Consider the following 10,400-nt stretch of genomic DNA (forward strand, 5'->3'; position numbering starts at 1 on the left):
GTGCCATTTCCCTCTCCAGGGGATCTTCCCCACCCAGAGATCCAACCCGGGTCTCCTGCATTATAGGCAGATTCTTTACCGTCTGAGCCACCAGGGAAGCCTATCGCACCTTAGGGATAGAGCTCCTTCTCTTCCCCCAACGGGAGGGTGCCACTGGGCGGGAGGGCCCTGGGCCAAATCTGTCCCACGAAGTGGATGCTCGGTGAGCCTCCACGGCAGGAAAAGCAAGTGCCTGGAGCTTCACCCTGGAGAGAGCCAAGCCGGTCTTACCCACCCCCAAGCTCCGCAGCCGGGCTGGGGGCGCCCTCGGGGCGAGGTCGTCCCGGTTAGGGCAGCGGCTGCAGCGCGCGATCTTCCTTCGCCCGAGGACAGGGAGCGCTGCCAAGGAGAGGCCCCAGCTCTCAGAGCCCTCAGACCGTTCGTGCCCAACACTCGGGGCGACCCGAGGTCAGAAGATAAAGCCGCCGCCACTCTCTCCACTGATGCTCCGGGGTACACCCTGAGCTGGCAGGAATGGCGAGCCGGAGGCCGCGAAAGGCACGCTGTCACCTCACCAGCCCCGCTGCTGGCAAAGACCTGGTGTCGCGGGAACTCGGGATCGAACGTCTGGTGCGGGTCGGGACAGTATCAGCGCGCCCTGCCTCTACGATCTCTGAGTGTGCACTGGGATCGCATTTCCACTTTGGAGATCCAGAAGCTTACCGAGCGACCGCGGGCAGCCACGCGCGGCATGCACTCCCCAGCCCGGCTCCAAAGTCCGCGCCTCGGATTAGCTGCGCCTCCCTTCCAGTTCAGCATTTGATTTTCTAATCAAGCTCTTTGTCCCCTGCGGCCTGAACCCGAGCCCCCTGCTTCCCCATTTCCCCTCGGGCCCCGCCTGGGTCTCGCTCTCGCCCGACTTTCCCGTCGAAGGCAGTCGAGTGAGTGATTCGGGAGCCGAGGCCGAGGCCGGCGGGTCCGCGGCGCGGGCCGGACTGTATGGAAATGGCCCGAGGAGCCGGCGGGCGCGGCGGCGATTTATTCTGGGAGTGACAGCCCCTTTGAGCGCTCAGCGAATGGCATTTTCTGTCTGTGAAAGCCTTTCTTCCCACCTCTGTTCAGATTAGCCCGGGGGATGAATGCGCCCATTATCCAGCCCGCTGACCATTCTGAAACGCCAAATTAATTACTAAGCACTGAATCAGGCGCCGGGGCCGGGGCACCGGGAGGTGTGAAAATAGCGAGCGACTGGAGCTGGGGAAGGCGAGGGGCGCAGCGCCGAGAGGCCGGGCGGGGTGGCCTGGGGCGCGGGCGCGGGCGCGGCGGGTCTGGGGGCGGGCTTGGCCGGCCGCCGAGCGCGACCTGCCGGCGTGACCGGGCGCGACCGCGGGGCGAGCGGGCTGCCGGGGTCCCGAGCGAGCGGCAAGGCGCGGAGCCGGGTGGCGGCTTCCGCGGGTTGGGCTAGCCGGGGGTGCGGCCGGAGCGCGCCAAGTGCGCGGGGCGCGGGGCCGAGGCTGGAGCGTGCGCGGGGCGCCGGTGCCTCCCGGGCATCACCGCCCGGGACAGCTGCCCCCAGACGGCCCCAGTCCGCGGGCGCCCAGCCGTCCCCTCCCAGGCGCTCGCCGCTCCAGCTGCCCTACGAGGCCTTCAAACTTGCGCGCCGCCCGGCCACCACGACCCCCGGCTCGAGCTCCCCGAGAGCGGGGCCGCCCGGAGGCCGCCTCCCCGGGCCCGGATTCCGGCTCGGCGGACCGCACTTACCTCCCGAGACGCCGGGCGGGAGAGGGAGGCGAGCTCTCGGCGGCTCCCGCTGGAGTGCGCTGGGCGCAGGGAGCGCGCGCCTTTAAGACTCTTCCCCGAGACTCCGCCAGGTGGTGTCAGGCCGGCCGGGCCCTCTCGGCTCGGCACCCCCGCGGCCACCCTGCTCCCCAGCCCGCCCCGGGCGGAACCCGGCCGCTCGCTCCCCCCTCGGCGCCCCGCCGAGCCCGCGCCAGCGGAGTGGAGCCCGAAGCTCGGGGGGACAGGATGGGCGGTGATGTGGGGACACACGGATGCTCAAGAGGAAGGCATCCATCCTACCCACTCTAGCTTAGGCGGATGGAGGAATTTCTCTTTGGCCGGATGCTGGGGGTGGGGGAAGAAGAGGCGAGGATCGAGAAGTCTAGTCCGAGGACGTGGGGTTCGGTCCTCACTGTCATCACCCCGGGACGCGCCTGAAGTCCGCGCTAAACTGGTCCTCTCGTCCTTGATCCAAGATGGCGAGTGACACGCCTCCCCCAGTCACCGCTGACATGACCGAAGCGTTAGAGAACTGTCGCCACTTAAAACTGGGGCTGTAGGAGATTCACACTTCCGAAACAAAAGTTTTAGAGGACCCATGGGAAGGTTGAAGTAACTCCACCTTGGACAGGCAAGAAGCCGGGGTCGGCCTGGGATGCGCAAAGAGCACCCCTCTCTCCTGATGCCCCCTAGGAGCCCAGGGGGGAGAGTTCGCGAGCCGCCGGCACCTGGGGACCCTCCGCAAAGCTCACCGCCGGCTGCAGCGCACACGTTTGCAGGCATAAACTGTGATTCTAGCTTCAGGCCATTATTAAAATTTTATATGTGTCTTCTCTTTCAAAAATAATTTTTTTACATTTGTTGACATTTCAAACTGCACTAATAGTTCACTCAGTTTTTCTGTCTTCATCGTTCACTGCTATTTCTTTTATATAAACGTCTTCCTCATCCCCAAGTTCCTTATTTTGAGTAATCTCTCACATAACTGAAACTTACTTTTGAGTAACGGGGGGGGGGGGCGGAGGAGGGCATGTGGGTGGTGGACTTTTTTTAGTCTGTTTATGTCAACAGATGTCTCTCTTAACTTCTACAGACACTAGTCGGATATAGGATCCTATACGATATAGGCTCCATACTTTATTTACACTTATGACACTGCAAGATAGGGATGTCTTAGCATAAAGCAGGGAGGCAGGTGGAAAGTACTTACTCTGATCTGTGACCCATGATCTGGGGGAATCCATGAAGTGACTGTTTGTGACTATTATTGATTCATCCATCTTCTGATTTTTATAATCACAGAAATTTCTCCCAGGTTCTAGAGAATAACATCATTTGAAGTCTTTCATCTTTTGGGGGCCATCTGGCTTCAGTGTACTTTGCTAAAAGAAAAAAATATATGGGTTCTGTTACTGCCTCCTTTACTAATTGTCCCCCAGGGTTAGTCCCATCTCTCTTCACATTCAGTGATTCTCCCATAAAAATGAACAAATTGGGCTGCCTGACTGCTGTGGTCCTATCTAGCGTCAATGGTCTGGGAGCCTAAAAAGCAATGACCCAGCCTAGGGAGAGACCACTTCACACCAACTAGGATGCTATAATAGAAAAGACAGATAATTACAAGTGTGGGTGAGGGTGTGGAGAAATTGGAACCCTCCTGCGTACCTGGTGGGAATGGGGGAAAAAAAAAAAAAGGTATGGCCACTAGAAAAGACTGGCAGTTCCTCAAAAGGGTAAACATACAGTTTTCACAGGATCCAGCAATTCAACTCCTAGGTATATACTCAAAAGAAAGGAAAACATATGTCCACACAAAAACACCTGTACACAAATATTCATCGTAGCACTAATCACAGTAGCCTCAAAGTGGAAACATCCCACATGGCCATCAATCAATGAATCAACAAATAAAATCTGGCATATCCAAATAATACAATATCATTCAGTCATAAAAAGAATGAAGTACTAATACATGCTACGACATGGATGAATCTTGAAGACAGTATGTTAAGTGAAAGAAACGAGTCACCAAAGTTTTTATATTGTATGGTTCCATTTACTATGAAATGTCTTTAGAATAGGCAAATCCATAAAAGGCAGAAAATAGATTTGTGGTTGCCTAGGGCTGGGGCTGGAGGTTGAGTGTGGAATGAGTGCTAATGGGAGTGGGCTTTCTTTTAGGGGTGATCAAAACTGATTGTGGTATGTGTGTGCTCAGTCGCTCACTCATGCCCAACTCTCTCTTTGTGACCCCATGGACTGTATAGCCTGCCAGGCTCCTGTGTTCATAGGATCCATCTCCTGTGTTGGCAGGCAGATTTTTTACCACTGAGCCACCTGGGAAGCCAAAATATAGAGAGAAATACTGCATTCTGTGTACGTGCTCATGCTCAGTCAACTCCAAGAACTGTCGCCCTCTGGGTTTCTCTGTCTTTGGAATTTTCCAGGCAAGAATACTGGAGTGAGTTGCCATTTCCTACTCCAGGTGATCTTTCCAGTCCAGGGATCGAACCTGCATCTCTTTCATCTCCTGCATTAACTAGAGGATTCTTTTTACCACTGGGCCACTTGGGAATCCCTATTGGGTTACACAACTCTGTGAGTATACTAAAAGCATTGTATTGTACACTTTAAGAGGATGAATTGTATGGTATGTGAATTGTGTCTCAATACAGATATTATATTAAAAAATATTTACCATGTCTGTGTTCTCACGAAGCCACAGGATAACTGGGGGATTAGCCAGTTCAGGACCCTATGACCTGCCCAAGGAATCAAGCGCCCTCCTCACACTTACGCACAAAGGTTTCCATGGCCCATACAAAAGCAAGACTTTTCTGGATCTTGTTGTTCAGTCGCTAAGTCACATCTGACTCTTTTCTGCATCTTACCATATCCTAATACTTAGGTGTAAACTTTCTATTCTTCTTCCTCTCTGTTGGAAATCCTCCAACTGGCTGCAGGTAGCCCTGCAGACTCAGTAATCTGATTCTCAGAACAGGGTCTCACAAGACAGCAGCCACTTGCAAGTCTATAGCACAGTTATTAAGAGTAGCAACATGGAGCCAGACCTCCAGAGTTCAAATCCCAGACCTGTCTCTCACTAGCTACCTGACATGGTCCAGTCACTTACTTTCTCTTTTCCTCATTTCCCCATGTGCAAGATGAGATAACAGTGCCTGTTTCATAGAGATTATGTCAAGATTAAATGAGCTAATATACCTAAAATGATAGCATCTGGTGGACTATCCTAAGTGTTGCTGTGCTGTGCTGGGCAAGTCGCTCAGTCGTGTCAGACTCTGTGCCACTGCATGGACTGCAGCCCACCAGACTCTTCTGTCCATGGGATTCTCCAGGCAAGAGTACTGGAGGGGGTTGCCATGCCCTCCTCCAGAGGATCTTCTTAAGTGTTAGCTGACGGTATTCCTCAGAGATGCAGCTTAAAGCATAGACCTGCTACTTTCCCATATCCCACTAGGTGGCGCAACGGCACCACTCTGGGTAATGAAAATGGCCCGCGGGGTCCCTTGCACAGTTAACTCTGGACTTTGATAAACCATGCAAATAGTGTTAACTTTGCATACAGAGTGTCACAGTGGTTCCACCTGTGAACTATATGCAGTAATATCACCTACGGTGCGGCAAATTTCTCTCACCGGGGCCACTCACTGGGGAAAAAAGTTCTTTCCGATCCGGAGAAACTAGTGTATATGTACAAATAACATGCATGGTCTGAGTGAAATGTTAGCTCCGTTACCAGCTCAGGTGCAGCCACCCAACCAAGGTTGTGAGGCCTTTGTGTATGTAACACACATAATGTCTCCCTGTATCAATACAATGTCCTGATGGTAATATTAGGAAGAAATCAAGAGTTATGCAAAGTAAAATAACTGTATTTCAATATGCAAATACTATGGACAGAATTACCAAGATGACCCTGAGAACAATGATCACTGGTAGGTGTCTTGTACCTCTGGTGGTTCAAACACCTTGAGTGATGTTGCCCTGGGCAACATGATTTTCCAAAGTGCTACCAGTTTGTGGTCAAGTTGCTTTCCTGGAAAATGCTAGCGTGTGTTAAGACTGCGAGTCAAAACAAAACAAACGGTTTGTGTTCACAGACAAAATAAAATCAGGCTCTAGGCATAGTGGGTTTCTCATCATTATGAACATCCAGTGGGACATTTAGAAGTTGTAGAGGAAGCTGTGTTGTAGCGTCCCCTATATGCAGTGCAGACGTCTGGCACCTCTGGTTTCTGACTACTAAAATAGTAGTAGTGGCCCCAACAGCGTGGCAGCCAAGACTACTTCACCACAGATATTCAACTGAACAATAGCATCTCTGCTGAGAGCCCCTGGTCCAGGGTCAAAATGGTTTTGGGCATTTCCAGCAAAGCTGGCACTCAATCCTCTTTGGACTCAACTTGTAAAAGGCACTGGCTTTTCTCTAGTCTACACAAATACACTTGTCTGGGACCACAGCCGGGACTCGAAGGGGGTTCCAGAGAGAGGGAGGCTGTGGCTTTCCTCTAAGTATCTCCTTCCTTTGTCCAGGAAGAGGAGGCCAGAGGAGGCAGGCTGGTCTCGCCTGCCAATCTGTTTGAGACTTTTCCTAAAACCCAGCTGGGAAGTAAATCAGCACAGACATAATCCTGATTTTAGCCACAGGGGCCAGGGCCTCTGAGCAAACCCCTGGCTTATGAGAATTTCCTGCTGTACATTTGCTTGGCATGTCAATCTCAAAGCTATTCTTGCTCTGCTTTCTCAAGGATGGGGCCAGCAGGTCCAGGGCTCCTGGGGACAAGGTTTTGACATACTGGCATGTACAGACTTGCTCGCTGGCTCCATTAATTATGTCCACCTCCACCTGCTATGGGGCATTTTCCGGTCCTTGCATCTGGTCCCTCCTTTCTCTCAGCAGTTATGGGACCAGTTCCCCGCTCCCCGCCCCAACTTTCAGCTTGCTTGTCTTGAGAAGCAGGTATGACACGACCCCCTCCCCCCCCACACACACACACACATACTCCCGCTGGTATTTCTGGAATTCAGCTGGTTTAGTAAAGCAAGACTGAATCTCTCCTGAGCAGGGCAGCTGCGTCTTTCTGTACACATTCCATCACTGCTGCCAATTGATGTCTCGGGGCCAGCTGGTCATCTACGACCCAGGTTTTGATGCCTCAAGAATTCCCTCCCAGACTCTCTGGTCTAAAAAGGGCAGCTGAAGGGCCCAGGAGCCTTCCTGTCATCAGACAAAAGGGTCAGAAGCCTGCGACTCTGTGCATTTCTGTTCTGCCGACAACAGTCCAGATGGTTCCTCGCTGAGGCATCCATGCACCTGCAGTTGTGGGCCTACGCAGTGCACCCAGTGACCAGACATTCAGGGACTGCCTCTGGTACCCCAGGTGCTCCGGGCACACTGGGGACCTGGCAGACACAGTGCCTGTTCTCCTAGGATGGACAGCCTATGGGAACAAGATAGTCACCCAGTAAACAATAATACAAACAGACATGTGATTGCAGCTAAGATGAGCAGTACAAGGAATACAGAAGCAAAGAAGTATCTACAAAGGCTGTGGTGGAACAGGGGGCTAGAGCATCCCAGAGGAGGCAACATTATGTTGAAACCTGAGAGGACTAGTCTAGTGATTAAGAATCCACCTGCCAGCACAGAGGACTGGGGTTCGATCCCAATGGTGGGAACAACTTGGAGTGGTCAGAAAATCATAACAATAGTCAACATTTATGGATCATTCACCATGTGCCCAGCCTGTTCTACTGTCAGCCCCATTTCACAAAGGAGGACACCGAGGCACAGAGAGGTTAAGTAATTATCCTAAAGTTCCCCAGCTACAAAGTGGCAGAGCCAGCTTTTGGACTCAGGTCAACCTACACAGGAGACGGTATCCTTTTTTTTTCTTTAAAATGTTCGTTCATTTGACTGAGTTAGGTCATAGTTTCAGCATGCACAATCTTAGATCTTCCTTTCTTTAGCTGCAGCGCGTGGGATCTATTTCCCTGACCAGGGATCAAACCTGGGCCCCCTGCGTTGGGAGCACAGAGTCTTAGCCACTGGACCACCAGGGAATCCCCCTATGGGTTGTTTTAGGTCCTGCTGACCTGGAGTCAGGACTATCATTAGAGCCAAGGACCTAGACCTGGGTAACCTTGAATAGCCCCCACTGTGTTGGCAAAGCCCTCCAAGTGCTGGTTGGCAGGTGGTTCATGACCAGGAAGCCTCCGTGTCTGTCACAGACAATTACACCAAGAATTATACCTCCACTGTCAACAGAGCATGCCTGTGAGGGTTTGGAGGTGGGTGGGAAGTGAGCAGAAGACGGTCTGAAGCTGTGAGGTCTGAGGCTGGCCCATGAAAAGGGAAGGAGACAGTTGTGGGTAGTTTACTCTGCCTCAGCTAGAGACATAAACGCCTCTTTCTAAAATACCAGCACCCCCTAGTGGGAGTAAGTCTACATTCACATGAGTGTTTTTAACCGGGAGTTGCTGCGTTTAGAAGGGAAGAACACACATCTCACTCACAGCACCAACTCAAACAGAGGATCTCCTTCAATAGCGGATGTATGTAATACACCACAGGGGTGCCGATGAACAGGACCTGTGATTTTATCACCAATACATTAACGGGTCTTTTTATATCACATTACAGTTGTTGCAGATAATCTGAAATATCGTTTCCATTTATCACTACTTTGAAATTATGCCCCTTTTATCTCTTCCCCTGGAGAATGTTATTTAGCACATTAATAAAGAAGCACGTATGTCAGCAGATTTCCAATTTGTTTTTATTTGTATTAAAGCTGTAATACAATGTAATTATTTCCTTTTGAGTCTTATGTTTTTTATTTTAGGCATTGAAAGCACTATCCTGAAATGGGGTCCATAGGTTTCACTGGGCTGCAAAAGGGGTCCATTTTTTTGCAGATTATATTCCATTATAGGTTATTACAAGATATTGGTTAAATTCCCTGTGCTGTACATTATATCCTTGTAGCTTATCTATACCTGATCCTTTTTGTGAATCCAGATGTTTTTATTCCAAATTTATTGCTCTTGGTAACGTCCCACAACTCATTAACTACTCTTTCAAAAGCAGCATTATTAAGATAAAGTTCACATGCTAGACAACTCACCTATGTAAAGTATACAATTAAATGCTTTTCTGTATATTCAGAGTGGGGCAACCATGACTAAAATAGACATTTTCACCACTCCCATCAGCAATCACTCCCCATTTTCCCTTCCCCTTTTCCTTCTCAGCATCCAATCAAATAAATTACCTATCTCACCCTTAAGTAACCCACCAATTTACTATTTTCTGTCTCTGTGAATTTGCCTGTTCTGACCCTTTTTCATATAAATAGGATTATACAATACAGGGTCCTCTGTAAATGGTTTCTTTTACTTAGAATAAAGTTTTCAAGGTTCATCTATGTTGTCGCTTGTGCCTGATTTCAAAGAGGATGCCAGGGACTTCCCTGTTGGTCCAGTGGCTAAGAAAGACGTGGCACTCTCAATGCAAGGGGTCCAGGTTCAACCCCTGGTCAGGGAACTATATCCAATGTGCTGCAACCCACACCTGGCACAGCCAAATAAATAAATAAAATAATAAAGAGGATACCTTCAATAATTCCTTATTAAAACTATTTGTGTATTATAGGTATTTGATAGAGATCCTATTTCAGGTTAAGGAAGTTTCTATTCCTAGTTTTCTGAGAGGTTTTTTAATTTGTTCATAAATTTGAGAATTTTACCAAATGCCTTCTCAGCATCCAATCAGATAATTGTACAATGTTTCTCCTTTTACACTGCTTATATGATGAAGGACACCACAGAATTTCTAGTGTCAAATTACCCTTACATTCCTGGGATGAACCCAAGTGGTCGTAATAACTTATTTTCACCCTCTTAATACTTCTGCATCTAGAGTCACAAACAAGTTTGGCCTGTAGTTTTCCTTTTTTCTACTATCTTTATTAAGTTTGGATATCAGGGTCATGGTGGGGACTCTTTTTTTTCTTCTTTTTCAGTCATCTGAAACAGTTAGTACATGATTGGAATGAACTGTTCCTTGGAAGTTTGCTAGAATTCATCTGTAAAATGGCCTGCATTTGGGACTGCCTTTGTGAAAAGATTTTAAATTACTGCTTCAATGTTTTAATAAGTTTTGGAATCATAGGCATTCTATTTCTTCTTGAGTTCGTTTTATTGTTATTTTTTCTGGGAAAAAAATTCCTATCTCATCTAAGTTTTAAAATGCATTCACATGAAGGTATAGAACAATTGTATTATAATTTCATAACCTTCACTGTATCTATAGCTACATCTCCTTTTACATTCCTATTATTATTTATTTGTGCTTTCTATTTCTCTTCTATCTTGCCAGATATGTGTTTGCCTTTCCAAAGAATCATCTTTCGGTTTATATGGTTCTCTCTGATTTGTATTTGAATTTGGCTTTTATTTATAAAAGCCCTTTTGCAGGGCAGGGTGGGAACTTACTCTGTTATCCTTTGTCTAACTTCTTAGAAACTCAGCTAATTAATTTCAGCCTTTCTTGTTTCCAGATTAGCATTTAAGAGGCCATATATTTCCTTCTATTTGCCACTTTTATTGTATCTCACAAG

The 10,400-nt window shown here is 49.0% G+C and overlaps 1 protein-coding gene and 1 non-coding gene across 2 annotated transcripts in view; both read right to left on the minus strand.

Annotated features, from left to right (window-relative positions):
• The window catches only part of NTN1 (netrin 1), a 207,439-nt gene extending 205,570 nt beyond the window's left edge, over positions 1 to 1,869 (minus strand). Inside the window, exon 1 of the mRNA XM_065908777.1 lies at positions 1,741 to 1,869. The gene's annotated coding sequence lies outside the window, so the exon portion shown is untranslated. The remainder of the gene's footprint in view (positions 1 to 1,740) is intronic.
• Positions 1,870 to 7,769: 5,900 nt separating this feature from the next.
• On the minus strand, positions 7,770 to 7,842 carry TRNAG-CCC (transfer RNA glycine (anticodon CCC)). The gene has a single exon. It is a non-coding gene; the product is annotated as a tRNA-Gly (tRNA).
• Between the last annotated feature and the right edge of the window lie 2,558 nt (positions 7,843 to 10,400).

This window comes from Muntiacus reevesi, chromosome 18 (assembly GCF_963930625.1).
Source record: "Muntiacus reevesi chromosome 18, mMunRee1.1, whole genome shotgun sequence".
Lineage (NCBI taxonomy): Eukaryota > Metazoa > Chordata > Mammalia > Artiodactyla > Cervidae > Muntiacus > Muntiacus reevesi.